The 25,647-nt window shown below is 40.2% G+C and overlaps 1 protein-coding gene across 2 annotated transcripts in view; it reads right to left on the reverse strand.

Moving 5' to 3' along the window:
* Positions 1-25,647, reverse strand: part of pald1a (phosphatase domain containing paladin 1a) — a 225,728-nt gene that overhangs the window by 13,974 nt on the left and 186,107 nt on the right. The window lies entirely within an intron of this gene.

The raw sequence follows: 25,647 nt of genomic DNA on the forward strand, positions 1-25,647 counted from the left end.
CACAGCAAGCATGTATAAACAACTTTTTGGACATAAAAAAGGCTTCATTTAGGGTCTTAGCTACAAATTTGCAAAATATTAAGTATGTAAATAAACTAAAAATGTCTTTATTGCCTCAAAACAAAACAAAACACACAAAAAAATACAATGGCCCCATGATTTTTCTGGTGCCAGTCATGGAAACAGCTGGTGTCAGGTCCAGGGCTCAGAGCCTCATCACTTCCTGCTTTTCCATGGGGTTTACTACATTTATACATTGTGACTGAAATAAATCGCAAGGGATACACAATTACCAAGATGCGTAATTTGTCATTTTTTTGAGAAATAAGTGCACTTAGAGCGGCTTTTTCAGTTGTTACAAACACAAACGCTCAGAGCATTGACCATTTTGACTCACTACACTCTTTGGCAAAGTCTGGGCCGATCAAAATGGACGGAGCGCGTGAGTTTGGCGGAAAACAAAGTTCCCATTGGACTTTTTTTTTTCCCGTACGTCATCACGCAGGATAGGAAAATGCTGCAAATATCTTCGGAAAGCCGCACATCTAAAAAAAAAACATTAATTTCTATCTTTTACGGTTGAAAAGTTCTGCGCTGTTATATAAAGGATATTTCCAGATAGCTCGCCAACGGATTTCTGAATTACACGTATTGTCTTGAATAAGTAAAAATGTATTTATTAAATCCTTTTACCATTCGTACATGTATCATTTTGATGCCTAACTTCGTGCTCTACTATGCATAATGGTTTATGTTTTATAGGCATCGAACTGTTCCTCATCTAAGGCCATGGCTCTTACATATACTTGATTTGGGGCAATACATATAAGACGAATACAAAGCCAATCTTTACCCTACAAAAAAAGGCAATAAGAGCAATCACATTATCAACTTACAACGAACCAACCAATGTGTTATTTATAAACCTTCAAACGCTGAAATTTTACGATTTAGTCGACCTTTACACTCTTAAAATCATGTTCAAAGTAAACAACAATCTCCTGTCAAAATCGTTACAGAACATGTTCAAAATCCGAAAGAGCCGATCTGAGCTCAGAGGCACAACCATGTTTATCAAAAAGAAAATCAGAACAAACATTATGAAATTTTGTATATCTGTTAAAGGGCTGGAGCTCTGGAACAACTGTACAGAAAACCTAAAATTGTGCACCACTTTCTTTCACTTCATAAAGAAGTTTAAATGTTTAACTCTGGACAGATACATGAAATATGAGACTTAGTTTGTGCTGTAGAACTTTGTTGTTCTGTTACTGATTAGCTTGTTTCTTCCTGCTGTATTTATGAAGATGAACTGATGTCAAGATGAAGCTCTGACAAAGGAATAAAGGGTAAAGGCAGAATAAGCTTAAGCTTCAGCCTGCACCTTTTCGGTCTGTATATGTTAAATATGACTGTTTATGAATTAATGTCAAAATATACCTGTGACCGAAATAAATAAATAAATGAATGAAAATTTGTTTTGACCACTAAAACTAGTCGCTCTCTGGGATTTTCATTTTGTAAAAGTAGCTCACCAGAGGAAAAGTTTTGGAGACTCCTGTTGTATATGATACCGTCGATCTGGAAGGGTTAATCTGACTTTTTTTTTTTTTTTTTTTAACTCTATCTGACCATAAAGAACTGACTTAGCTGGAATTATAACAGGTGAGCTGTTAAACAAGTCCCTCTCACATAAATGTACAGCCACTCTCTCAGTTTTGTTGAAAATCAAACTCCAAAACACGACCATGGACGCTCGTACTGATCACAAGCTCATTAAAATGTGTTGTTTAAATCTGTTGTATGTCCCTCTGCTCCTGTCAGGATCACTGGAATAAATATTGATCTCTCCTCCGGCTCTCTACACTGACTATAGACCTCTGCAGGAACTGGGACACTGCTGATCGGAAACTCAACCACTGGATTTTATACAGACAGAAACATGAACTTAAAAGAGACTTAATTAAAGGTTGTATAGAGGATTTTTTTAAGGGAAGAGAAATGCAGCGACAATTCTTTTTTGCTCCACAAGTAGAAACACCTCCTCCCGCCTCTTTACTCTAGAAATTACGTTTTTTTTTTTTACAGCCAGTGCGCGTTCAGAATTACTGTTGAAGTGACCTGTCTAGAAATAATTTAGCAACCGACGCGTCAGTTTTTAGACCCTTCGTCCGCTTCATTCGCGCAATCGCTGGAAGGAATCTCCGAGAATCACCTCGGTTTGTCTTCGCTCCTTTTCCCCTTCTCTTCTTCTTTCAGCGACCTCAAAAACCGACTTTCTTTCGCGGCGAACTGGTCGTGGATTCTCGTCCGACATCTCAACAAACTTTGTGCGAAATGTGAGGAAGCTACGGTTTGAAAAAGCCTCTAAGAACCGCTGCATAAACCACGTGATCCCCGCATCCCGACGAGTCAGTTACACTAGAAACGTAGGGAGTTTGATTGATGACCTGACAGCCAATAGATAAAGAGGCAGCCTCGTTTTCTATTGGCTGATGTTTATCTGGCCTCAACACGTCCACAGTTGATAAATTTTCATTCTTTTTTTTTTTGGTCATCATAATTACAAGGCTGCTGCGTCTCTGTAATGGTATTTTAAACTTTCATTGACAATTTGAAACAAAAAAAAAATCCTCCATACAACCTTTAATGAAGCTTTTAATGTTATAGTTGTGCCATCTTATACGGAAGCTGAGAGGGCTCATAACAAACGCAAACGCCGCAACAAATACAAACGCGACAACACAACAAAAAACCACAACAGAAGTGTTTTTTTCCATGAATTTACGGCACCTACATGTGTAGAATTGATGAGACTTTTAGGGCTAAATATGAATGTTAACTCTTTCCACTCACCTTATGGTTTGGGATTAAAGTTTTTAACATTCAAAATCCTGTCAGTGCTTTTATTATCGTCTCTTTAAAAAAAAAAAAAAAGGCGCAGATGATCAAGAAATAATCATAATCGTCTCATGAGAACGTAACAGAACGCTGTAGTTGCGTGAAAGTGATACTAAAATTCCATGACTTTTCATTACTTTACTTTACTTTCCCCAAACTTTCATTGAATATACAAAATTCCATGACTTCTCCAGGCCTAGACAATTACATTTTCAATTTCCCTGACTTTTCCATGATTTCCATGACCATGGGAACCCTGACAATTTCCAGTGTGGCAACTCAAAAATAATAAAAAGTAAAATCTGTCTTGCCCGACTTACGGTAACTCCAACTGCTGTTTTGTCTGTATCAAATTATAAAGAGTTTTTTATCATCGATGAACCACAAAGATGCGCTGTTAACATGCTAGTTGTTGTAGGCATTACAGTGAAGGCAAAACTCAACTCGACTGATGTGCACCACTGTGTTTTTAAAGTCCATAAACCTTCACTAGAGTCATTTGAATCATTTCAGCTCTGGAATTGCCAATTTCTGCTGAACTCAAGGTAAAAGGAGCTGTTAACTTGAAAACTACAACTAGATGACATCACAAGGTGGAACAGAGCATCTTGAGCTTTGGAGATGTAGACAGACTAATAATAAAGAGTTACTCAAACATGTGTGAATGAAACAAAACACAACTCCAGGTCTGTTTTTGATGGAGAAACAACATTAAAACATGACTTAAAGAGCAAAAGAGTCAATTTCACACTTTAACTAATTCTGTTTTTATGTTTTAAAAGAGCAAAAATCAGCTACTAGCCCCTTTAAAATTAAAATCAAGACATATTAAAGCCTGTATAAGTCAAAGTGGAACCAGTCACATTAAAACATCACACTGAAACAAACACACAGATCTGAATACGAAGTCTGACAATCAAATCAAGGATCGTCGAACCTTCACAAAACGGCCGACCGTGAAACTATGGCCCAGATAACGAGAGTCGGGTCCACCCTCGCGGCTAGACTCGGCAGGGTGCCCTCGCTCAAGCAGTTACATAAGAGCACCCATAGGAGACGTGCATGGGTGTAGAGAGAAAAACAGAGCTAAACCACATCTAACTAATGAGAAGACCACCACAGAGAAAAGTTTAGGCCCAAACTACTGTAATTCAATGTATTTATTAAAAGGCACATTTGCCACATTTACATGAATTCTGAATAAAAATATTTTAATTGTGAATAAAAATTTATTAAGCTTTAAAAAAGATCAGGTAAACACTGAGTTCTTAATGAAAATTATAAATTCCAAAGTAAGTGGGTGGTTTATTCCAATTTCAAAGTCGAATTAATTTATTACTCGATCATGTAAATGTTGATTCTTCTTAAAAATAATTCTGGTCGTTCAGTGCATGTTCGTTGTGTCACCCTTCTGATGTGATTCAGACGATCCGGCTCCACCAGTCCTGGCTTCGTACTTTCATCCACGTCTCTTCGGTTTTGTGAGCAGGATGTGGGAGTGGGCTGAGGTAGAGCAGCCGTTGACTGAGTTTGTCTTCTTCCTCCCTTCTCCTTCTTCTGAGTTCATTTAAATAACAATTTTTATTCAACTGTAGTGAAAATTAAGGTGACCAAAAGAGACTTTAAAAAACAGAAAGTGTAATCAATCTGCGGTTTAAAGTGTCTGTACTTAACTTATTTCTTCCAGTTGATACAGTAAATTGAAACATTTTAAAAAGAAAAAAGTCCAAACACCTTCAAGACCGAGACAAGACTGAGTCCAAATGCCTTCAAGACCGAGACAAGACCAAGTCCAAACACCTTCAAGACCGAGACAAGACCGAATCCAAACACCTTTAAGACCGAGACAAGACTGAGTCCAAATGCCTTCAAGACCGAGACAAGACCGAGTCCAAACACCTTCAAGACTGAAACAAGACCGAGTCCAAACACCTTCAAGACCGAGACAAGACCGAGTCCAAACACCTTCAAGACCGAGACAAGACAGAGACGAAACGCCTTCAAGACCGAGACAAGACAGAGACGAAACACCTTCAAGACCGAGACAAGACTGAGTCCAAACACCTTCAAGACTGAGACAAGACAGAGATGAAACGCCTTCAAGACCGAGACAAGACCGAATCCAAGCTCCTTCAAGAACGAGACAAGACCGAGTCCAAGCACCTTCAAGAACGAGACAAGACCGAGTCCAAGCACCTTCAAGACCGAGACAAGACTGAGTCCAAACGCCTTCAAGACCGAGACAAGACTGAGTCCAAACGCCTTTAAGACCAAGACAAGACAGAGACGAAACGCCTTCAAGACCGAGACAAGACCGAGTCCAAGCGCCTTCAAGACCGAGACAAGACTGAGTCCAAACACCTTCAAGACCGAGACAAGACCGAGTCCAAGCACCTTCAAGACCGAGACAAGACTGAGTCCAAACGCCTTCAAGACCGAGACAAGACTGAGACCAAACACCTTCAAGACCGAGACAAGACCGAGTCCAAACACCTTCAAGACTGAGACAAGACCGAGTCCAAACGCCTTCAAGACCGAGACAAGACTTAGTCCAAACACCTTCAAGACCGAGACAAAACTGAGTCCAAACGCCTTCAAGACCGAGACAAGTCTGAGACCAAACACCTTCAAGACCGAGACAAGACCGAGTCCAAACACCTTCAAGACCGAGACAAGACCGAGTCCAAACACCTTCAAGACTGAGACAAGACCGAGTCCAAACGCCTTCAAGACCGAGACAAGACTGAGTCCAAACGCCTTCAAGACCGAGACAAGACCGAGTCCAAACACCTTCAAGCCGTCTTTCTCCTTGATAAAATTCACCAAACATTCTCTTTGTTCCTGTTCACCTTTATTTTGTGATTTTACGAATAATGTCCATTGACTTGGGTCGCGAAGGTTTGTGACTTTTAAAACATAGGTTCCCAGAAAAGAAAAAAAAAGTCTGGGAAACTCTGTTCTAAACAAAGCAATAACATTTCCACGGAGATAAGCAGATAGTGGATCCAAAACCAGGAAAGTCGCACCTTTAACATGTTCAGATAAAGTAACTAAATCATATCATAGTTTTTTGCATAGTTAATACAGATTCTTAGAACAAAGATTCATAGAGGTTTGGTTGTTTTTGGCCCGTTAAAAACCTGGTGAAGTCGGATCGCTGAAGTGACTTAAAGTTGCTGCTAATTTGGAGTGTGAATAAAGCAGCAGATGTTGTTTTGACAGAGTTAAGGTGGAAATGCTCCGATCCCGTCTGCTGGTCCGTGATTAAGAGTCTCAACGATGAATGAGGAGAAAAAAAAGAGGAAAAAGAGGAAAAAGAAAAGGCCAATTTGGTTTATTTCTGTAGCGGTGACGCGTTCAGAACACATAGATGCGTCTTTAGTGCGGCGTTGTTACGGAAACCAGCCGTCAATCAAAGTCAAGAGGAGGAAATGTTGTTGTTTTGAATTTAAAACTTGGCCTCCGTCCCGTTGTTCTCCGCGTTAAGTCGCTCCTAAGTTGTCGTGTGCAGTTTTGTATCATGTTTTTGTGTATTTATGGAGAACTGTCGTGTGGGAGCGTGGGTGACGAAGGCTTGTGGGCGGAGCCTCGTACAGAATCTTACAGCTAAACGTAAAGGGGGTTTGAATAGAGCCAAGAAGAGATCGCTGGATTACGCATAGATGACTCTAAAACCTCTTCAGGCGTATTTTTGATGAGCGAACAATTGTAGTGTAAGTGTTGTAGTCAAGAATGCACTAATCGAGACCAAGACCTGTCCGAGACCACAGACCTCTGAGAGTCGAGGCTGAGACAAGACAGAGACAAGACAGAGACAGACAGAGACAAGACCGAGACCACAGCACATCGAGATCAAATCAAGTAATTTTGACATTTATTTGTATTTTACAGTTATTTTGGCACATGTTTTTATATCTATCTGATCTATCTCGAGAGTGTCAGACCTCGAGACCGAGACAAGACCGAGTCCAAACGCCTTCAAGACAGAGACAAGACCGAGTCCAAACGCCTTCAAGACCGAGACAAGACCGAGACAAGACTGAGACAAGACCAAGACAAGACCGAGAAAAAAACGAGTCCAAACACCTTCAAGATCAAGACAAGACCGAGACAAGACTGAGACAAGACCAAGACAAGACCGAGACAAGACTGAGACAAGACCGAGACAAGGCCGAGAAAAAACCGAGTCCAATCACCTTCAAGACCAAGACAAGACCGAGACAAGACCGAGTCCAAACACCTTCAAGACCGAGACAAGACCGAGACAAGACCGAGTCCAAACACCTTCAAGACCGAGACAAGACCGAGACAAGACCGAGACAAGACCGAGTCCAAACACCTTCAAGACCGAGACAAGACCGAGACAAGACCGAGTCCAAACACCTTCAAGACCGAGACAAGACCGAGTCCAATCACCTTCAAGACCAAGACAAGACCGAGTCCAAACACCTTCAAGACCGAGACAAGACCGAGTCCAATCACCTTCAAGACCAAGACAAGACCGAGTCCAAACACCTTCAAGACCGAGACAAGACCGAGTCCAATCACCTTCAAGACCAAGACAAGACCGAGTCCAATCACCTTCAAGACCGAGACAAGACCGAGAAAAAAACGAATCCAAACCCCTTCAAGACCGAGACAAGACCGAGTCCAATCACCTTCAAGACCGAGACAAGACCGAGACAAGACCGAGACCAAACACCTTCAAGACCGAGACAAGACCGAGTCCAGATACCTTCCAGACCGAGACAAGACAGAGACAAGACTGAGTCCAAACAGCTTCAAGACCAAAACAATCCCAAGTCCGAACACCTGAGACAAAGACTAAGTCCAAGCACCTCCAAAACTGAGACAAGGCCAAGACAAGACTGCATCCTAACGCCTTCAAGACAGAGACAAGACCAAGTCCAAATGCGGTCGAATCTGAAACAAGACCAAGACCGTTAAAAAGACAGTCTCGAGGTCTCAAGTTCTATGACACCAGGGAACAATGTTAGAAAATGTTAGAAAAATACACAGCTTTGCCCCAGTCCAGAAATATCGTTTAAGCAGCTTTTGAGGTACTGTCTACATCATCACATTTGTAAAGTATTTTATTGTCAGAGAAGCAGGAAGTGCACTGTTAGCATACTTGTGGTTGTCAACAAACTCTACTCTGGTCTGTGAAAGTTGTGAAAAGTGCTTATAAACTCATCATGGTGAGTCATTATGATGCTCTGAATGCATAAGGTCAGCGACTTTAAGTTTACATAATTTTTCACTTCCTTATGAGATGTATTTTTAGGTAAACCCGGCATTTTTTTTTTTTTCATTACGTACATTAAACGCCCAGTTTGAATCCTATAAAAGTACTATTTTAAACGTACTTCGACTAAAACTAATCAAAAGCTCAGCAGCCGTCGTGATTATGAGCGGACGTCTGTAAGAAGAATTCCTATGGAGTTTTGCAAAGACATTTCTGATTCTGCTGAGACTAAACTTCAGTCTTTACATTTATAGCTCTATTTGGCTTAAAGGTGGTATGGAGGATTTTTTTTTTTGTTTCAAATTGTCAGTGAAAGTTTAAAATACCATAACAGAGACGCAGCAGCTTTGTAATTATGATGACCAAAAAAAAAAAAGAATGAAAATCCATCAACTGTGGACGTGTTGAGGCAAGAGAAACATCAGCCAATAGAAAACGAGGCTCCCTCTTTATCTATTGGCTGTTAGGTTGTCATACGTTTCTTGTGTAACTGACTCACTGGGATTATGTGGTTTATGCAGCGGTTCTTAGAGGTTTTCTCAAACTTTAGCTTCGTCGCAATTCGCACAAAGTTTGTCGCGACGTCGGACGAGAATCCACGACCAGTTCGCCGCGAAAGAAAGTCCGTTTTTGAGGTCGCTGAAAGAAGAAGAGAAGGAGAAAAGGAGCACAGACAAACTGAATTGATTTTGGGAGATCCCTTCCAGCGATGGCGCGACTGAAACAGACGAAGGGTCTAAAAACTGACGCGTCGGTCGCTAAATTATTTCTAGACAGGTCACTTCAACAGCAATTCTGAACTGGATGTAAACAAACGTGATTTCTAGAGTAAAGAGGCGGGAGGAGATGTTTCTACTGAGGCTGCGGAGGAGGAAGGTGGTGTCACACATGCACAACGTTTGAAAAATCCCTTAAAAAATCCTCTATACAACCTTTAATGATTATTTTTTTCTTATTCAATTTGCTCATTATTAAAATTAAAATATCTGATTTTTAACATCTTAAAATGTGAAAAACAGAACTAGTTCATTTAAAACAGTTCGCAGTAGCACCTTACGCATTCAGACTATCCTAATTATTCAACCGCGACCCTAATCTCACATCGTAAACTCCACTGAAGCGAAGATACTGTACGATGACGATAATATCCGGGAGTTTCTAGGTCACACCGTGTTTTTGTTCTGGGATTGGAACAGCTGGGTCCAGGAGGCGGCTATTACACGATGAAAGGTCTATAATGTCCTGCACAGCCTACGGCCGGGCTCCATGGGGTCTCAGCCTGTGGAAAAGCTGCTGTAGTTTGGACCACATCAAATCAAAGCTGCAACACTAGTATGAAAAACGCATTTATTTCTACATTTTTTTCAGCGTTTGTAACACTTTGACCATTGCAAACTCCACTGAAGCGGATGGGAGCTATACACTTTGAATGGCCTCTAATGTTTTCTAAAGCCTTTGCAGCCTTTCATTCGTGCGTTCGTTTTTCAAAATAAAACCAAAAATAAGGAAATGAAAAAGCAACTATTTTCTTCATTATTTGTCTCCAAAACCGAAATGAAAAAACGGTTGTTTACGATGATGTGTTTAAATGAAAAAAAAAAAAGTTTCATCCCATTTCATCCAATTTTGACCCTTATGGACCGAACCAGGGCTGAACCAGGGCTAAAACAGGACTAAAAACAGGACTAAAACCAGGACTAAAACCAGGACGAAACCAGGACTAAACTGGGGCTGAACCAGGTGTGGACCAGGACTAAACCAGGACTAAGGACTGAACCAGGACTGAACCAGGATTGAACCAGGACTGAACCAGGACTGAACAAGGACTGAACCGGGGCTGAACCAGGACTAAACCAGGACTAAATGAGGACTGAAGCAGGTTTGAACCAGGACTGAACCAGGACTGAACCGGGGCTGAACCAGGATTGAACCAGGACTAAACAAGGACTAAACCAGGACTAAACGAGGACTGAACCAGGATTGAACCAGGAATAAAACAGGACTAAACCAAGACTAAACAAGGGCTGAACCAGGACTAATCCAGGACTGAACCAGGACTGAACCAGGACTAAACCAGGAATGAACCAGGACTAAACCAGGACTAAGTGTCGGGACGGACCCAGAGGTGCGCCCGCGTAGAACACTGGGTGACTGCAGGCGAAAGGACCGTCTGATCATACTTTGTGACACCCTGCTCTCTCTCTCAAGTCCAAGATTAGTTCTGTTTTAGACCTGGTCCAGTCCTGGTCCAGTCCTGGTCCTGGTCCAGTCCTGGTCCAGTCCTGGTCCAGTCCTGGTCCAGTCCTGGTCCAGTCCTGGTCAAAATTGGATGAAACAGGAAATGTTTGTTATAAATTTTTTCCATTATTCATTTAAAAACAAAGTCAAAAACTGAAAAAACAAATCCTTCTTCGTTTTTTTCATTTTGGAAACAATTTCATTTTTGGAGAAATAAAAGAAGAAAATTGTTATTTTTTTCATTTTCTTATTTTTGGTTTTACTTTGAAAAACAAACACACGAACGATACACAGATTATTTATTGTGCCACCATGATAACTGCTGAACATTTTGCCATATAGATACCAGTAGAACCTCCCCAGCTTGATGTCAGGTTTACTGTTAGTGGGGTCGCCTCTCCACAGATCTGACCTGTAACTCGACTGTAACACCTGTTTGACCTCATGGAGATAAATAATACATCTTTAATATAAATGTAACACAATATAACAACAGTTTTAAGTTATAAAAGTCTTAAATATATTTCTTATAATTAAAACTTTAAATCCTTGTGAACTTTATAAATTACTTTTATTGGACTTGACACATGCTACAGGATCTACACAAAATATACAGACTTTTTAATTGGAGGTAATTAGAGAAGATCTGTATAATTACACTACATTTTCAGTCTTTTTTACTCATAATGAAAGTGTAATGAGCAGACGGAGCAGAGACCTATTCAAACTAGGTCACATCTACAGAGCTGTTAATTAAAGCGGCTTTCAACACGATCTCAGCAAGTTTCTTAGAGGATCTAACCAGGTCTGAAGCAGGTCTGACGCAGGTCTGAACCAGGTCTAAACCAGGACTAAACCAGGTCTTAAAATGTTTCATAACAGACTGTATGGAAACGTTGTAATAAAGGCTTCAATAGCTGTCAGTCAACATGAAGTTGTTTTGAACCAGGTCTAAACCAGGTCTAAACCAGGTCTGACGCAGGTCTGAACCAGGTCTAAACCAGGTCTGAACCAGGTCTGACGCAGGTCTGAACCAGGTCTAAACCAGGTCTAAACCAGGTCTGACGCAGGTCTGAACCAGGTCTAAACCAGTCTAAACCAGGTCTAAACCAGGTCTAAACCAGGTCTGACGCAGGTCTGAACCAGGTCTAAACCAGGTCTGAACCATGTCTGACGCAGGTCTGAACCAGGTCTAAACCAGATCTAAACCAGGTCTAAATCATGTCTTATAATGTATTATAATAGAATAAATGGAAACCTTATTAAAAAAAAAAAAACTTCAATAGCTGTCAATCAAAATTAAGTCTAAACCAGGTCAGAACAAAGTCTAAACCAGGTCTAAACCAGGTCTAAACCAGATCTAAATCCAAACAAATCAGGTCTAAACCAGGTCTAAACCAGGTCTAAACCCAGACTAATCTAGGTCTGAACCATGTCTGAACCAGGCTTAAACCAGGTCTAAACCAGGTCTAAACCAGATCTAAATCCAGACTAAATCAGGTCTAAACCAGGTCTAAACCAGGTCTAAACCAGGTCTAAACCAGATCTAAACCCAGACTAAACCAGGTCTAAACCAGGTCTAAACCAGGTCTAAACCCAGACTAATCTAGGTCTGAACCATGTCTGAACCAGGTCTAAACCAGGTCTAAACCCAGACTAATCTAGGTCTAAACCAGGTCTAAACCAGGTCTAAACCCAGACTAATCTAGGTCTGAACCATGTCTGAACCAGGTCTAAACCAGATCTAAATCCAGACTAAACCAAGTCTAAACCAGGTCTAAACCAGGTCAAAACCAAGTCTAAACCAGGTCTAAACCAGGACTGAACCAGATATAAACTTCTATCATTAAAACCTGAATGGAAACATATTACAAAATCCTTAATGAGGTCAAATTGATAATACGTGTTAAGAAAAAGTTTATTCTCCTCAAACATTACAATTTTTCTAACAATCTATGAGACTAACTAAAATAAATTTCACAACTAAAGGCACCAAACTCACTATAATCTTGAGGTAAAAGGTAAAATAAAACTCCAAAACTAATAAAAAAGGACTAAAAAGTGGAGTATGCAACATTACAGTGACAGATGGGCTTCGACATTGGACTCCGTAAAAGGATCATTATTTTTGCTTCCACCTTCACAACATCTGCTCAAAAGTTTGTGTTCGAAAACTTAAAGTGAAAAGGTTAAATAAGTTAAAAAAAATAAATATATATATTATCTTTCAAAGTCACAAAACAACAAGGACGACTTTATGGAAATACACTGATGCAGTATGTAACTTTTCTGGTTGGGGGTTTGCCGCTTGCTTGTTGCCATGGGGATGTTATTGCTTTACCTGGAATATTCCACAGTACGGCATTAAACTTGTCATTTTTAAATAGCAAATCGCTAAAGAATAACATTTAAAACTGTGGATTTTTACAGTGAGGAAGGTCGCCTCTCCACAGATCTGACTCCATGCAGTTAAATTAAAGGTCCTATATTATGGAAGTCTACATTTCCAAAGCTCAAAATGCTCTGTTCCACCTTGTGATGTCATGTAGTGGTAGTTTTCAAGTTAACAGCTCCTTTTTACGTTTAGTTTAGTAGAGATTGACAATCCCACGGCCGACATTATCCATTTTATTCTCGTGAAGGTGTGTGGAGTTTAAAAACACAGTGGAGCACTTCCTGGACAGTAGCACATGACATCACAAGGTGGAACAGCGTGTCTTCAGTTTGAGAGAAGAACTCAGCCTCAGAGTTTGTGTGTTAAAACTAGTGTTGTAGTCAAGACCAAGACTAGTCCAAGACCATGGGGTTCCGAGACCAGTACAAGACCGAGACCTGTGAGGGTTCAGACTGTGACAAGGTCGAGACCGAGACAAAACCGAGACCACGGCCCATCGAGACCAAATCCAGACCATCTTTAGACATTTATTTGTATTTTACAGTTATTTTGGCACATATATCATAGTTTCAAGATCGAGTCCAAGCACCTTCAAGACCGAGACAAGACCGAGTCCAAGCGCTTTCAAGACCAAGACAAGACCGAGTCCAAGCGCTTTCAAGATCGAGACAAGACCGAGTCCAATCGCCTTCAAGACCGAGAGACAAGACCGAGAAAGCGCCTTCAAGAGACAAGCGCCTTCAAGACCGAGAAGACCGAGTCCAAGCGCCTTCAAGACCGAGTCCAAGCGCCTTCAAGACCGAGACAAGACCGAGTCCAAGCGCCATCAAGACTGAGACAAGACCGAGTCCAAATGCCTTCAAGACTGAGACAAGACCGAGTCCAAACGCCTTCAAGACCGAGACAAGACCGAGTCCAGGCTCCTTCAAGACCGAGACAAGACCGAGTCCAATTGCCTTCAAGACCGAGACAAGACCGAGTCCAGGCTCCTTCAAGACCGAGACAAGACCGAGTCCAAACGCTTTCAAGATCGAGACAAGACCGAGTCCAATCGCCTTCAAGACCGAGACAAGACCGAGTCCAATCGCCTTCAAGACCGAGACAAGACCGAGTCCAAGCTCCTTCAAGACCAAGACGAGACAAAGACCAAGCGCCTTCAAGACCGAGACAAGACCGAGTCCAAACGCTTTCAAGACCGAGACAAGACCGAGTCCAAGCTCCTTCAAGACCGAGACGAGGCAAAGACCAAGCGCCTTCAAGACCGAGTCCAAACGCTTTCAAGACCGAGACAAGACCGAGTCCAAGCTCCTTCAAGACCGAGACGAGGCAAAGACCAAGCGCCTTCAAGACCGAGACAAGACCGAGTCCAAGCGCCATCAAGACCGAGACAAGACCGAGTCCAAGCGTCTTCAAGACCGAGTCCAAGCGCCATCAAGACCGAGACAAGACCGAGTCCAAGCGCCATCAAGACCGAGACAAGACCGAGTCCAAAAGCCATCAAGACCGAGACAAGACCGAGTCCAAATGCGGTTGAGTCCGACACGAAACCAAGTCCACAAAAAAACGTTCGGTCTCGAGAACGACGACACCAGTGTGAGCTTCTGTGTCCAAATAATTCCCCTTGTGGATAAATAAAGTTTGTCTAAAACTTTAAAACAGACCAAAAAATTGCGTAATATGGACCCTTTAATGCCGTACTTAAAAACAATCTAGTCAAAGTAACTATGGAAACGAGAAGGCGGCCAACACTTCCCCCAGAAAAGTTACGCAGTGCCCTTTTAAAACACACTGTACCAGATTCTCACAGCCAAACGATTCACCGAAATGAGTTTTTTTAGAGGCCAGGTCAGAGTTTTGCTGTCACGGTGAAGCTAACGCCAACAACTAGCATGCTAAACACGCACTTCCTGATCAGGTCTGAACCAGGTCTTAAAATGTTTCATAACAGACTGTATGGAAACGTTGTAATAAAGGCTTCAATAGCTGTCAGTCAACATGAAGTTGTTTTGAACCAGATCTAAACCAGGTCTAAACCAGGTCTGATGCAGGTCTGAACCAGGTCTAAATCATGTCTTATAATGTATTATAATAGAATAAATGGAAACCTTATTAAAAAAAAAAACTTCAATAGCTGTCAATCAAAATGAAGTCTAAACCAGGTCAGAACAAAGTCTAAACCAGGTCTAAACCAGGTCTAAACCAGATCTAAATCCAAACTAAATCAGGTCTAAACCAGGTCTAAACCAGGTCTAAACCCAGACTAATCTAGGTCTGAACCATGTCTGAACCAGGTCTAAACCAGGTCTAAACCAGGTCTAAACCAGGTCTAAACCAGGTCTAAACCAGATCTAAATCCAGACTAAACCAGGTCTAAACCAGGTCTAAACCAGGTCTAAACCAGGTCTAAACCCAGACTAATCTAGGTCTGAACCATGTCTGAACCAGGTCTAAACCAGATCTAAATCCAGACTAAACCAAGTCTAAACCAGGTCTAAACCAGGTCTAAACCCAGACTAATCTAGGTCTGAACCATGTCTGAACCAGGTCTAAACCAGATCTAAATCCAGACTAAACCAAGTCTAAACCAGGTCTAAACCAGGTCTAAACCAGGTCAAAACCAGGTCTAAACCAAGTCTAAACCAGGTCTAAACCAGGTCTAAACCAGGACTGAACCAGGACTGAACCAGATATAAACTTCTATCATTAAAACCTGAATGGAAACATACAAACAACTAGCATGCTAAACGCGCACTTCCTGATCAGTAAAACAGTAAAACGCTTCATAATCACACACAGCGTACAGATTTTGAGAGCTGCTTATGCAATACATCCGTACCGAGGCAAGACCAACCGCTCAAACACAAAAACACAGCGAATTTAATACTCTACTGTGGAATATTTTAGGCAAAGTAACTCCACGGAAACAAGCTCTACCAGAAAAGTGACATAACACATCTTTAAGCTGCTCTTTTAGTTCAGTTCTCCGCTTAAAAAAGTTTTCGTTTCACCGTGGGGGGGGGGGGGGGGGGGGGGGTGGGGGGGGGGGGGGGCTCTTCCTTTTCTTCGCTCGTTCCTAATGGGCCACGAGGGTCCCGGTCTTATCTGCCGATTTAGACTCGAACTCATCTCCAGGGCATCCGGCTTAAACACAAAGACGAAGATCACTTTTAAACGCATCCTCCGGGGCAATTCAATTTCATTATAACTCACCTTGTAGTTGGAACGCTCAAGGCAAAGTGTTCAATTATTAATGAGACTTCGAGAAAACGCTACAGATTTTCAAAGTTGCGTAAAATAAAGCGGAGTCGAGTCGCGCTCCCGGGTGTTGTAATAGTAAATTGTATTCTCCATAGGTTTATCAAACAAGGAAAGACATTAAAATGCAAATTCCGTTACATAATTTTATTTTGTGGTAAGCGGTGTTGCTGGAAAATGTGTGAAATGTGTGGATGCTGTTGGGAAAAGGTGCGGTAAATAACAGAATTAAGCTGAATACATGCATGAATTAAGCTATAATGTGTGATTTTACATATTTAAATGATTTTTTAAACGGAATTCAGTGACTCGAAGGTCTTATATTACACAAAATTGACTCTTATGAGCTTTAAGTCGTGTTATAATGTTGTTACCTCTTCAAAAACAAACCTGGAGTTGTGTTTTGTTTCCTTCGTTCATTCATTGAGTAACACTTTGATTAGTTTGTCTACATCCCTAAAGCTCAAAATGCTCTGGTGTGAATGGAGCCAAACGATTCTAGTGAAGGTGTGTGGAGTTTAATGTTTGTGATGAGGAAACAACATTATAACAACAAAGATCAGAAAATAGCGTAATATGGACCCTATAAGCAAAAATACATACTACTGTTGGCTCCTCAGGCCAGACTATTGTACAAAAACTACAAAAAATAAACTAAGAAACTTTTCTGGTCAAGGAGGGTGCCTAGAATGTTCCACAGTATGGCATTAAACTTGTGTATCTCCATGGAGTCACTGAGGGATTACACAGATATAAGCGATTTTCTGTCCCGTCCATCCATCCATTTTCTTCTGCTCATCCGGGGCAGGAGTCTAAACAGGGACTCCCAGACTTCCTTCACCCCAGACACGTCCTCCAGCTCCTCCGGGGGGGGGACCCAAAGGCGTTCCCAGGACAGCCCAGCGTGTCCTGGGTCCTGGGACGTGCGCGGAACACCTCCTGAGGGTGGCGTCCAGGAGGCTTCAGGAACTAGGGATGGGCATTCGATGAAATTTTCTTAATCAACCGTCGGAAGAATTAACGATTGATTATGGATTAATCATTAACATTTTTAAATTAAAATGATCATCCTTATTATTACTATCTGCACTACTAATCTGCATAAATAAATTCAACTTTACGACATATAAACCGTAACGACTCTAGAGCCACATCAGCCCGTTTGACATTATAATGTGTTTAATTCAGTTTTGTGCAACTCTCACAGAAACAAAACTTAAAACCACATCACTAATTTGCATAAACTCAGCGAAGATAAAACTCCAGCTCTTGTGTCGCTGATGTGGTTCAACTTCTGTCGGATTAAAAGACATGACTCAGGTGAATACAGGTTAGTGTGACCAGATTTGCGTTTGTCAAAACCAGGACAGCGTACGGGGGGAGGGGGGCGGGGCCTCGTCATCCACATTGAGCGACTCTCACCTGGTAAAACTTTTTCCCACTGGACACAGAAACATATGTGCTGCTTTATACACTGTGCACATGGACTCACACTTGTCCCGAACGCAACGGAAAGCGTGGAATTTCTTGTACAAATCATCATTAAATACACATTTGTGCTTCGGTTCGTTGCAGACTGACCCACTGTTTGTGTCTCGCTCCTTCTGATGCAGAGACACATGTACACACCTGTTCGGTCACGACTACGCACAAGCAACCATACATTCGGTTTGTCGATTAAAATTTAACGTAATCGATGAAATTCTTAATGATCAATCATCGATTAATCGACTAATCATGCCCATCCCTGTCAGGAACAGATGCCCGAGCCTCAACTGCTCCTCTCGACGTGGAGGAGCAGCGGCTCTACTCCGAGCTCCTCCCGTGTGACTGAGCTCCTCACCCTATCTCTAAGGGAGCGTCCAGGAAACTCATTTCAAGCGCTTGTATCCGCGATCTCGTCCTTTCGGTCACTACCCAGAGCTCATGACCAGAGGTGAGGACAGGAACGTAGACTGACGGTAAATCGAGAGCTTTGTCTTTCGGCTCAGCTCCTCTTCACCATAACGGTTCGATACAGCGACCGCATCACTGTCGACATTCTAGCGCAGAATTCTAGTGTCTGAATATTTCAAACTTGGTTATTTTAAAATCATCATTGTGGTATTAGAATCTATACTGAGTATTCGTTAGTATCAAAATCGAGTTTTAAAAGTGCATTGTTTAACTTTTCACCATGGAGACGTTATGTTTTATCTGGAATGTTTCACAGTGTGGAATTAAACCTTTCTATCTTCACGGAGACCAAACCAGACCAAGTTACATGTCAGATCTGCGGAGAGGCGACCCGCTCACAGTCAGAATGTTGTTTTTCTAAGTATTTTTGAGCTATAAAACCACCTGTAACTAAATAAATGTGAAGTAGAGCTGTTTAATGTCACATTGAGGAACATTCAAGGCAAAGCAACGACCCCCACCCGAAAAGTTACGCCATGCCCCTTTAAATTTGAGTCGCCTGTACATTCACATTCTATAGCTCCACACATGGACATTACCGCCACTTCATTGAACCTCATATATGTGCTTTTCAAAACAAGCCGCATATTTCACACACACTGTTTTTTCAACTCTGGTCCCTGCTCATATTTGGGATGCCACCGGGAAAATCGATAAAAAAAAAACGAGAAAAAAAAAAAAGAAAAATACCCCCCTGAGAATTCAATTTCAAGAGCATCAAAATAAACAAGAAAAACAGCAGAAACAAAAAGGATTCGTCTTGTTTTTGGGGTTTAAAATTGCGGAAAAATAAACAAAATTGGTCCAGTTTTTGTTGGAGATTTGGAAAAACAAAAATGAAAGTCTCAGATGCACTCAGGAGCCAGTTAAAATATATAAAGACAGGAGCAGGTGGTGAAGCTGATTTTTGAGTTTTTGTGGATTTAGTTAACAATAAATAAAGGTTTTATCAGTCTAAATTTTAAGCCACAATCTTGATTTTTATCCAAGCTTTTTTTTTTTTGGTTATAATGTTGTTTTCTCGCCACAAACAGACCTGGAGTTGTGTTTTTTTTTCGTTTCATTCACATGTTTAACACACAAACCCTGCACACTGAAACACTCTGTTCCACCTTGTGATGTCACGTGGTGATACAGGAAGTGCTCCGTTGTGTTTTTAAACTCCACGCACCTTCACCAGAGTTTTTTTTGGGTGATTTCAGACCCGGAATTGTCAATCTCTGCTGAACTAAAAGTAAAAAAAAATAAGCTGTTAACTTGAAAACTACAACTCCATGACATCACAAGGTGGAACAGAGCATTTTGAGCTTTAGAGATGTAGACAAACTAAAAAAAAATAAATAAATAAAATAAAAGGTTACTCAAAGATGTGTGAATGAAACAAAACACAACTCCAGGTCAGATTAAACACCACATTTGAAGAAAAAAAAAAAAGAAAAAGGGATTCTCATTTTGCCCTTACAGCAGAAACATTTGCCACGTTTACATGAAAGTTTTAATTCTGAATAAAAATAATTTAATTCTGAAAAAAAAAAGACCATGTAAACACTTAATTCCTGATGAAAATGATTATCTGGAATTAAACTCAATTCCGAAGTAAGTGGGTGGTTTATTCTGATTTAAAGCCGAATTAATTCATTCCTTGATCATGTAAATGTTTATTCTTCTTAAAAATAATCCCGGTCGTTCAGTTCGTGCTCGTTGTGTCGCCCTTCGATCCGGCTCCACCAGTCGTGGCTTCGGACTTTCATCCACGTCTCTTTGGATTTGTGAGCGGGATGTGGGAGCGGGCTGAGGTAGAGCAGCTTCACACTCAGTTTGTCTTCTTCCTCCTTCTCCGACACTCTTCCCTTCTCCCCCTCAGCCGACAGACGTAAAGCGTGATGAGAGAATTCTCCAGCCGCTGCGCAATTATCATCGGAACGACTGCGGAAAAAGTTTGGATCGTGTTTGTGTCCGTGGAGTAACGACAAACCGAGATGACGGAAAAGCCGGTAGCAGCTGAAGTGTGTGTTTTCTTCCGGTCGCCGTAAATACATTTGTGTCTCTGTCCAATCAGAACCTTCCCCACCTCCAGACGTTGAGCGGAATTAAATAAAGACAATTTAACGAGTTTTTCATGTAAACCTCAATTCGGTTCGGGTTATATGGGTCTGGTCAAGTGGTAACGGAGGGAAACAGGGGCAGATTTTTTACATTCAAATGTCTCTTATTCAGAAACTAGAGGGACTATTGAAATAAGTAAAGTATCAGAATGTAGGAAAGAGTTACACTCCAACAGGGTCAAGTTAAACCTGTGATATTCTTAAAAAAAAATTTAAAAACTCATGTCGGTAACGGAGGGAATGAAATATGCGTCACTTTTTGGGCAATAAATCCAAACAGTGATAACTCTTGGTTCTCACTTACATATCCTTAACAAACTGGTTTGAATATTTGCTTCATATAGTTTTCTACCATATGGTACAAGATTAGGTTGAAAAACCTCTTACTTTTTGAGTAATGAGATTTTTTATTAAGAAAGGTCATGGTAACGGAGGGAAAAGTAACGGAGGGAAAATTGTTCAGCAAGTAGAAGGTGCAGGATTTTACACAATTTGTCGCTTTTTTCTTCCAAATACTTTAATATTACTTCAAAATGAAAGGAAACTATTTCTATAAAATATGTCAGTCCTTCCAAGCAAATTTTTATCATTTTAAATACATTTTTTTTGGAAAAATCCTGTACCTTCATCAACAGTTCAAAGATGGAATAACACAAGATATGATGAAATACATCCATTTATTTACATGATTTTTGGGTCTTTGAAATTTGGGAAATAATTTTTGTTCCATGTTTCATACATGGTCTGTTTAAAACGTATGGAACTTTAGAACCAAAAATGGTACAGAAAAAAGGTCAACAGTTTGATAAACTAGAGTACATATGTATCTGTTCAATACATTTTTATATCAGATGCATTAACTTGAATTTTTGGCCTTGATGTTTACTTCTGCTTGACCAGGCCCATATCCTTGTAAACTCGAAGGAGAATATTTTAATTCAGAACAGTTAAGAAAGATCATGTAAACGTGGCCATTGCACTGAATACACCAGGTGATCATAAATTAAAACTGTTGCCATGGTGATTAACAATTGAAAGCTAAATATCGCATCTTTTGAATGTGTGAAAAACTGAGACAGACTCTTGGCGCCGTCCTGACTTCAAATGAACCCGGCCTCACAAACATGGAGGAAAGCACCCCCGTCGCCATGGCAGCACATTTGTCAATCTCTCCAGTTTTTTATTTGTTTGGTTTGTGTGTTTGAGCTGCCGTCTGCCGCTCCCACAAATCAGACGCGCGGCCCTTTGTGAAACCGGCCGACTTCTGCTTTAGTCTGGAGGAAACTTAGACGGAGAATACGAAATGAGGAGGTCGGGAGCGACGCTTTTGGAAATGTTGTGTCTGGAAAAAGTGCATTCTGAATTTTAAACATTTTTGTGGAGAAACGCCTTCGCCATTTCACGCCAACGCACTTACGAGTACAAAATAATAAGTACTCATTTAAAGGTGCATTGTGTAACTTAACGTAAATTGGTCGCTATGGTGAAATGTCACTATGAGCAGAAATTATATACAGCAGAAAAAAAAACATAATACAGTTTATCTAACTATTAACGTCTAATTAATCCAAAGATGTTCATTTTGTCTTTTTATGTACTTTATTATCTTTAAAAAGAGCACAAGAAGTTATATTCATGTCTAATGTCTATTAATATCCTTGTATCTTTGGTTTAATTCCCTTAAAAGTGCACTGCTTAACTTTTTGAGACTGTCCAATACCATGGAGATACTACGGCTCTACCTGTAATGTTCCACAATATGGTTTTAACAGGGTTCCCACTCTTTTTCACTGACAAAATTTCAAAAATTTTCCATGACTTTTTCATGACCTAAAGTGAATTTTCCATGATTTTATGGCACCTCCATGTGTAGAATTGATCAGACTTTTAGGGCTAAATATGAAATGTTAACTTTCCACTCACCTTATGGTTTGATTTTATAATTTTTTAACATTCAAAATACTGTCAGTGCATTTAGTGTCGTCTCTTTTAACCCTCGTGCACCGTTAAAAATAGTTACACCCGTGGTCCTTCGTGACAAAAATGTACATCGAAAGAAAGAATACCACAATATTTTTATGCAGTACAGATTTTTGTCCAACTTTTTTATATCAATGTCTTCATTTACTTACTAAATATTTTGAAATTTTAACCCTTTAAATGCCATTTTTGACAGCAAAAGTCTCAAATTTTGTGCATGAAAAAAATGAAAAAAAAACTGGATTATTTCTGTATTTTTTGATTAATTTTAATTTGTTTGTGTTGGGGTTATCAGAGGCTGAGGAAGTCATAAAACAGAGATTTTTAGATTTTTTTTGTTTTTGCACAAACTCAAATGTGATCCTTCAAAAATGTACACAGGAAAAGAACGTCATACTTTTTTTTTTTTTTTTTTTTTAAATGCAGACTTTTCTTCAACTTTTTTCTTTTTCTTTTATCCTTGTCTTCATTTACTTCTGCTCTAATCATACACACCAAATATCATATAATATTTTGAAATTTGAACACCTTAAATGCCATTTTTGAATGCGAAAGTCTCAAATTATGTGCATGTTTTCAATTTCCATGACTTTTCCAGGACTTCCATGACTTATGAAAGATGCATTTATCGAATTATCTGTATTTTTATTGCTCAAAAAATACCTTTATAACCCTGCGTTCTGACTGTGAGTGGGGTCGCCTCTTCACAGATCTCACCTGTAAATTCTCCTGCTTGTTTCTATGGAGACTGGAACGTTTAATGGCACTTTGGGATATTGGAGGTAAAGCAAGAACATCTCCATGGAGACAAGTAACTGGTAGAAAAGTGACACACCTTTAACACTATTTCTAGTCAAATATACATAAATATACAAATACAATTCCATCTAAAAAAAATTTTAATATCGTGAAAAAGTTCAATATTTTTTGTCATTTATTTCAGAAAGTCAGGTTTTTTAATTAAACGTGGACTAAAGCTGCATTGTGTAACTTTTCTGGTGAAGGGCCCCTCAAACGCTTTTCTCCGTAGAAATGTTATTGTTTTGTCTGGAATGTTTCACAGTATGGCATTAAACCTTTCTGTCTCCACGGAAACCAAACCGGATCAAGTTACAGGTCAGATCTGTGGAGAGGCGACCCCACTGCTCACAGTCAGAATGTTGTTTTTCTTGGTATTTTTGAGCTATAAAACCACTTGTAACTGAATAAATGTAAAACAGAGCTGTTTAAAGTCATACTGTGGAACATTCCAGTCAGAGCACATGGCGTAACCATAGAAACAAGCAGGTGATGGACCCCCCCAACCATAAAGTTACATAGTGAAGCTTTAGTAATAGTCACATTTTCTGAGACTTTCTGAAATAAGTGACAAAAAATACTAAACTTTTTCACGATATTCTAATTTCGTGAGACAGATTTTCACGCACATTTTTCACCATTTGGAGTTTAAATCGAAAAACGAGAATACATTATTGCGGACGTGTTACCAAAGCGCCTCCTGAATTGTCCTTGAGGTATTTACAAGCCCCGAGAGCTTCTATTGTGTCCACTCCATAACCTTGCGAGTGATGGTTTGAACAGCTGTGGCCCTAAAGGTAAAGTGGACCGTTTAAAGTCCGTACAAACAAACGAATGCGCTCCAGTAACGCCAAATTATTAAAATGCACGGTTCAGGGTCTGGACAAGGGCAGGTCGAGTTCTGTGGGAACCTTGAATAAAACGTTACATGAAAGAAAACAGTTATTGAAAGATATTGGGTTCAGTTGATTCAGCGAGTTTGGTTTGTAAATTGGTGTAATTAAGAAGATTTACGGGTCAAAGTTGGTTCAAAATGTCGTATAATATTAAAAGTGCGCTGTATAACTTTTTCGTTGGAGGTCCGTCACCTGCTTGTTTCCATGGATATGTCATTTCTCTGTCTGGAATGTCCCACAGTGTGACATTAAACAGCTCCACTTTACATTTATTCAATTACAGGTGGTTTTATGGCCCAATAATAACTCAAAAAACAGACATTCTCCACAGATCTGACCTGTCACTTGGTCTGGTTTGGTCTCCATGAAGATAGAAACGTTTAACACCATATTGTGAAACACTCCAGACATGAATTTTATTTATTTTTTTAATCTCCATGGAGAAAAGTATTTGATGAACCCTGCACTGCAACTTACTGAACCAGACTGCTAAACCCTTTTGAAAGTAGACTTGACTGAACTTAAAAGGTAAATAACAGTTACAAAACACATCTCGTCTTTAAAGTAGGGGTGTAACGTTACACAAAAATCAAGGTTCCGTTCGATTCGGTACATAACTCGGTTTTTGAGGTCAGGGTTCGGTTCATTTTCGGTTCAGTTTGGGAACAAAACGCAAAACCATTTGCTTGTTGTTTATGTGTGAGTTTATAAAACCAACTATTTGTTTTGACATTACACAAACGGGAAAATAAAACCAGTGCAAAGTGGAGTGGAGAGTCCATGCCAGCGAAATGCGAAAGTGAGGACGGCGGCGCGACGACCGTAGTTTTGCGAGGAGTCACATGGTTCAGAGGGACGTAGTCAAAGCAATTTTTGTCAAGGCAGCCGACCTAACTATAAAGCGCCGTGGGAAACAATCACGGACGAGTTTCCTTGTGAATATTAAAAGAGCCGAGTCTCTGTAGCTGCACATGTAGTGGCCAAATGTAAACACACATACAAATTGCACAAAACTCACTCGTGCACAGCCCTGCACCGAACCGAACGTCCCGTACTGAAAGAGTTCAGCAAGAATATATGTACTGTTACACTCCTAGTTAAATGGGAAAAAATAAAATTAAATCAGTCTCTGCTGTAGTATTGGCTGATATTGGCAAATATTTAAAGCATTTGTATTGAAACAGAAAAAGCTGGATCTGCTGAGGCGACCGCTCTGTGCCGTTTAGGAAAAGTGCGTTTGGACAACTCTCTTTTGCTTATCGAGCAGCTCAAACATGGAATCGAGTGTCTGCTCAGATACAAGAACTTTCAACACTGGCAGCATTTTCTAAAGCTTTAAAACAGAGGTTGTTCAGTGGCCAAATATGTCACCACGTTTAACCAATTAATAAGAACTAACAAATCTGTCTATCCATAAATGTGGAGGTTCCTCATACTAATGGAGTTTCATAATTACGAGTATTTTCTTGAATATTTCACAAACGTTACTTATCTAATAAAATCAAATATTAACTGCACTGATAAAAATGCTGATGCTGATTTCATTTTCTATTATCACAATTAATGTTTATAAAACTTATTACCCTATAAAAAAATGTCCAAAAAGGTCCATGTTACACTATTTTCTGATCTATGTTATAATGTTGAAACAAAACAAACAGACCTGGAGTTGTGTTTTGTTTCATTCATTGTGTTTTCTTCTCTCAAATGGAAACCTTGTGATGTCAGGAAGTGCTCCACTCCGTTTTTAAACTCCACACACCTTCACTAGAATCATGTGAATAATTTCAGCCCTGGAACTGCCGATCTCTACTGAACTAAAGATAAAAAAACACAACTCCAGGTCTGTTTTTGAGGAAATAACAACATTATAACACG

This window comes from Boleophthalmus pectinirostris, unplaced genomic scaffold (genome assembly GCF_026225935.1).
Source record: "Boleophthalmus pectinirostris isolate CB_2022bp ecotype Guang Dong unplaced genomic scaffold, ASM2622593v1 HiC_scaffold_14, whole genome shotgun sequence".
NCBI classification, from domain to species: domain Eukaryota; kingdom Metazoa; phylum Chordata; class Actinopteri; order Gobiiformes; family Gobiidae; genus Boleophthalmus; species Boleophthalmus pectinirostris.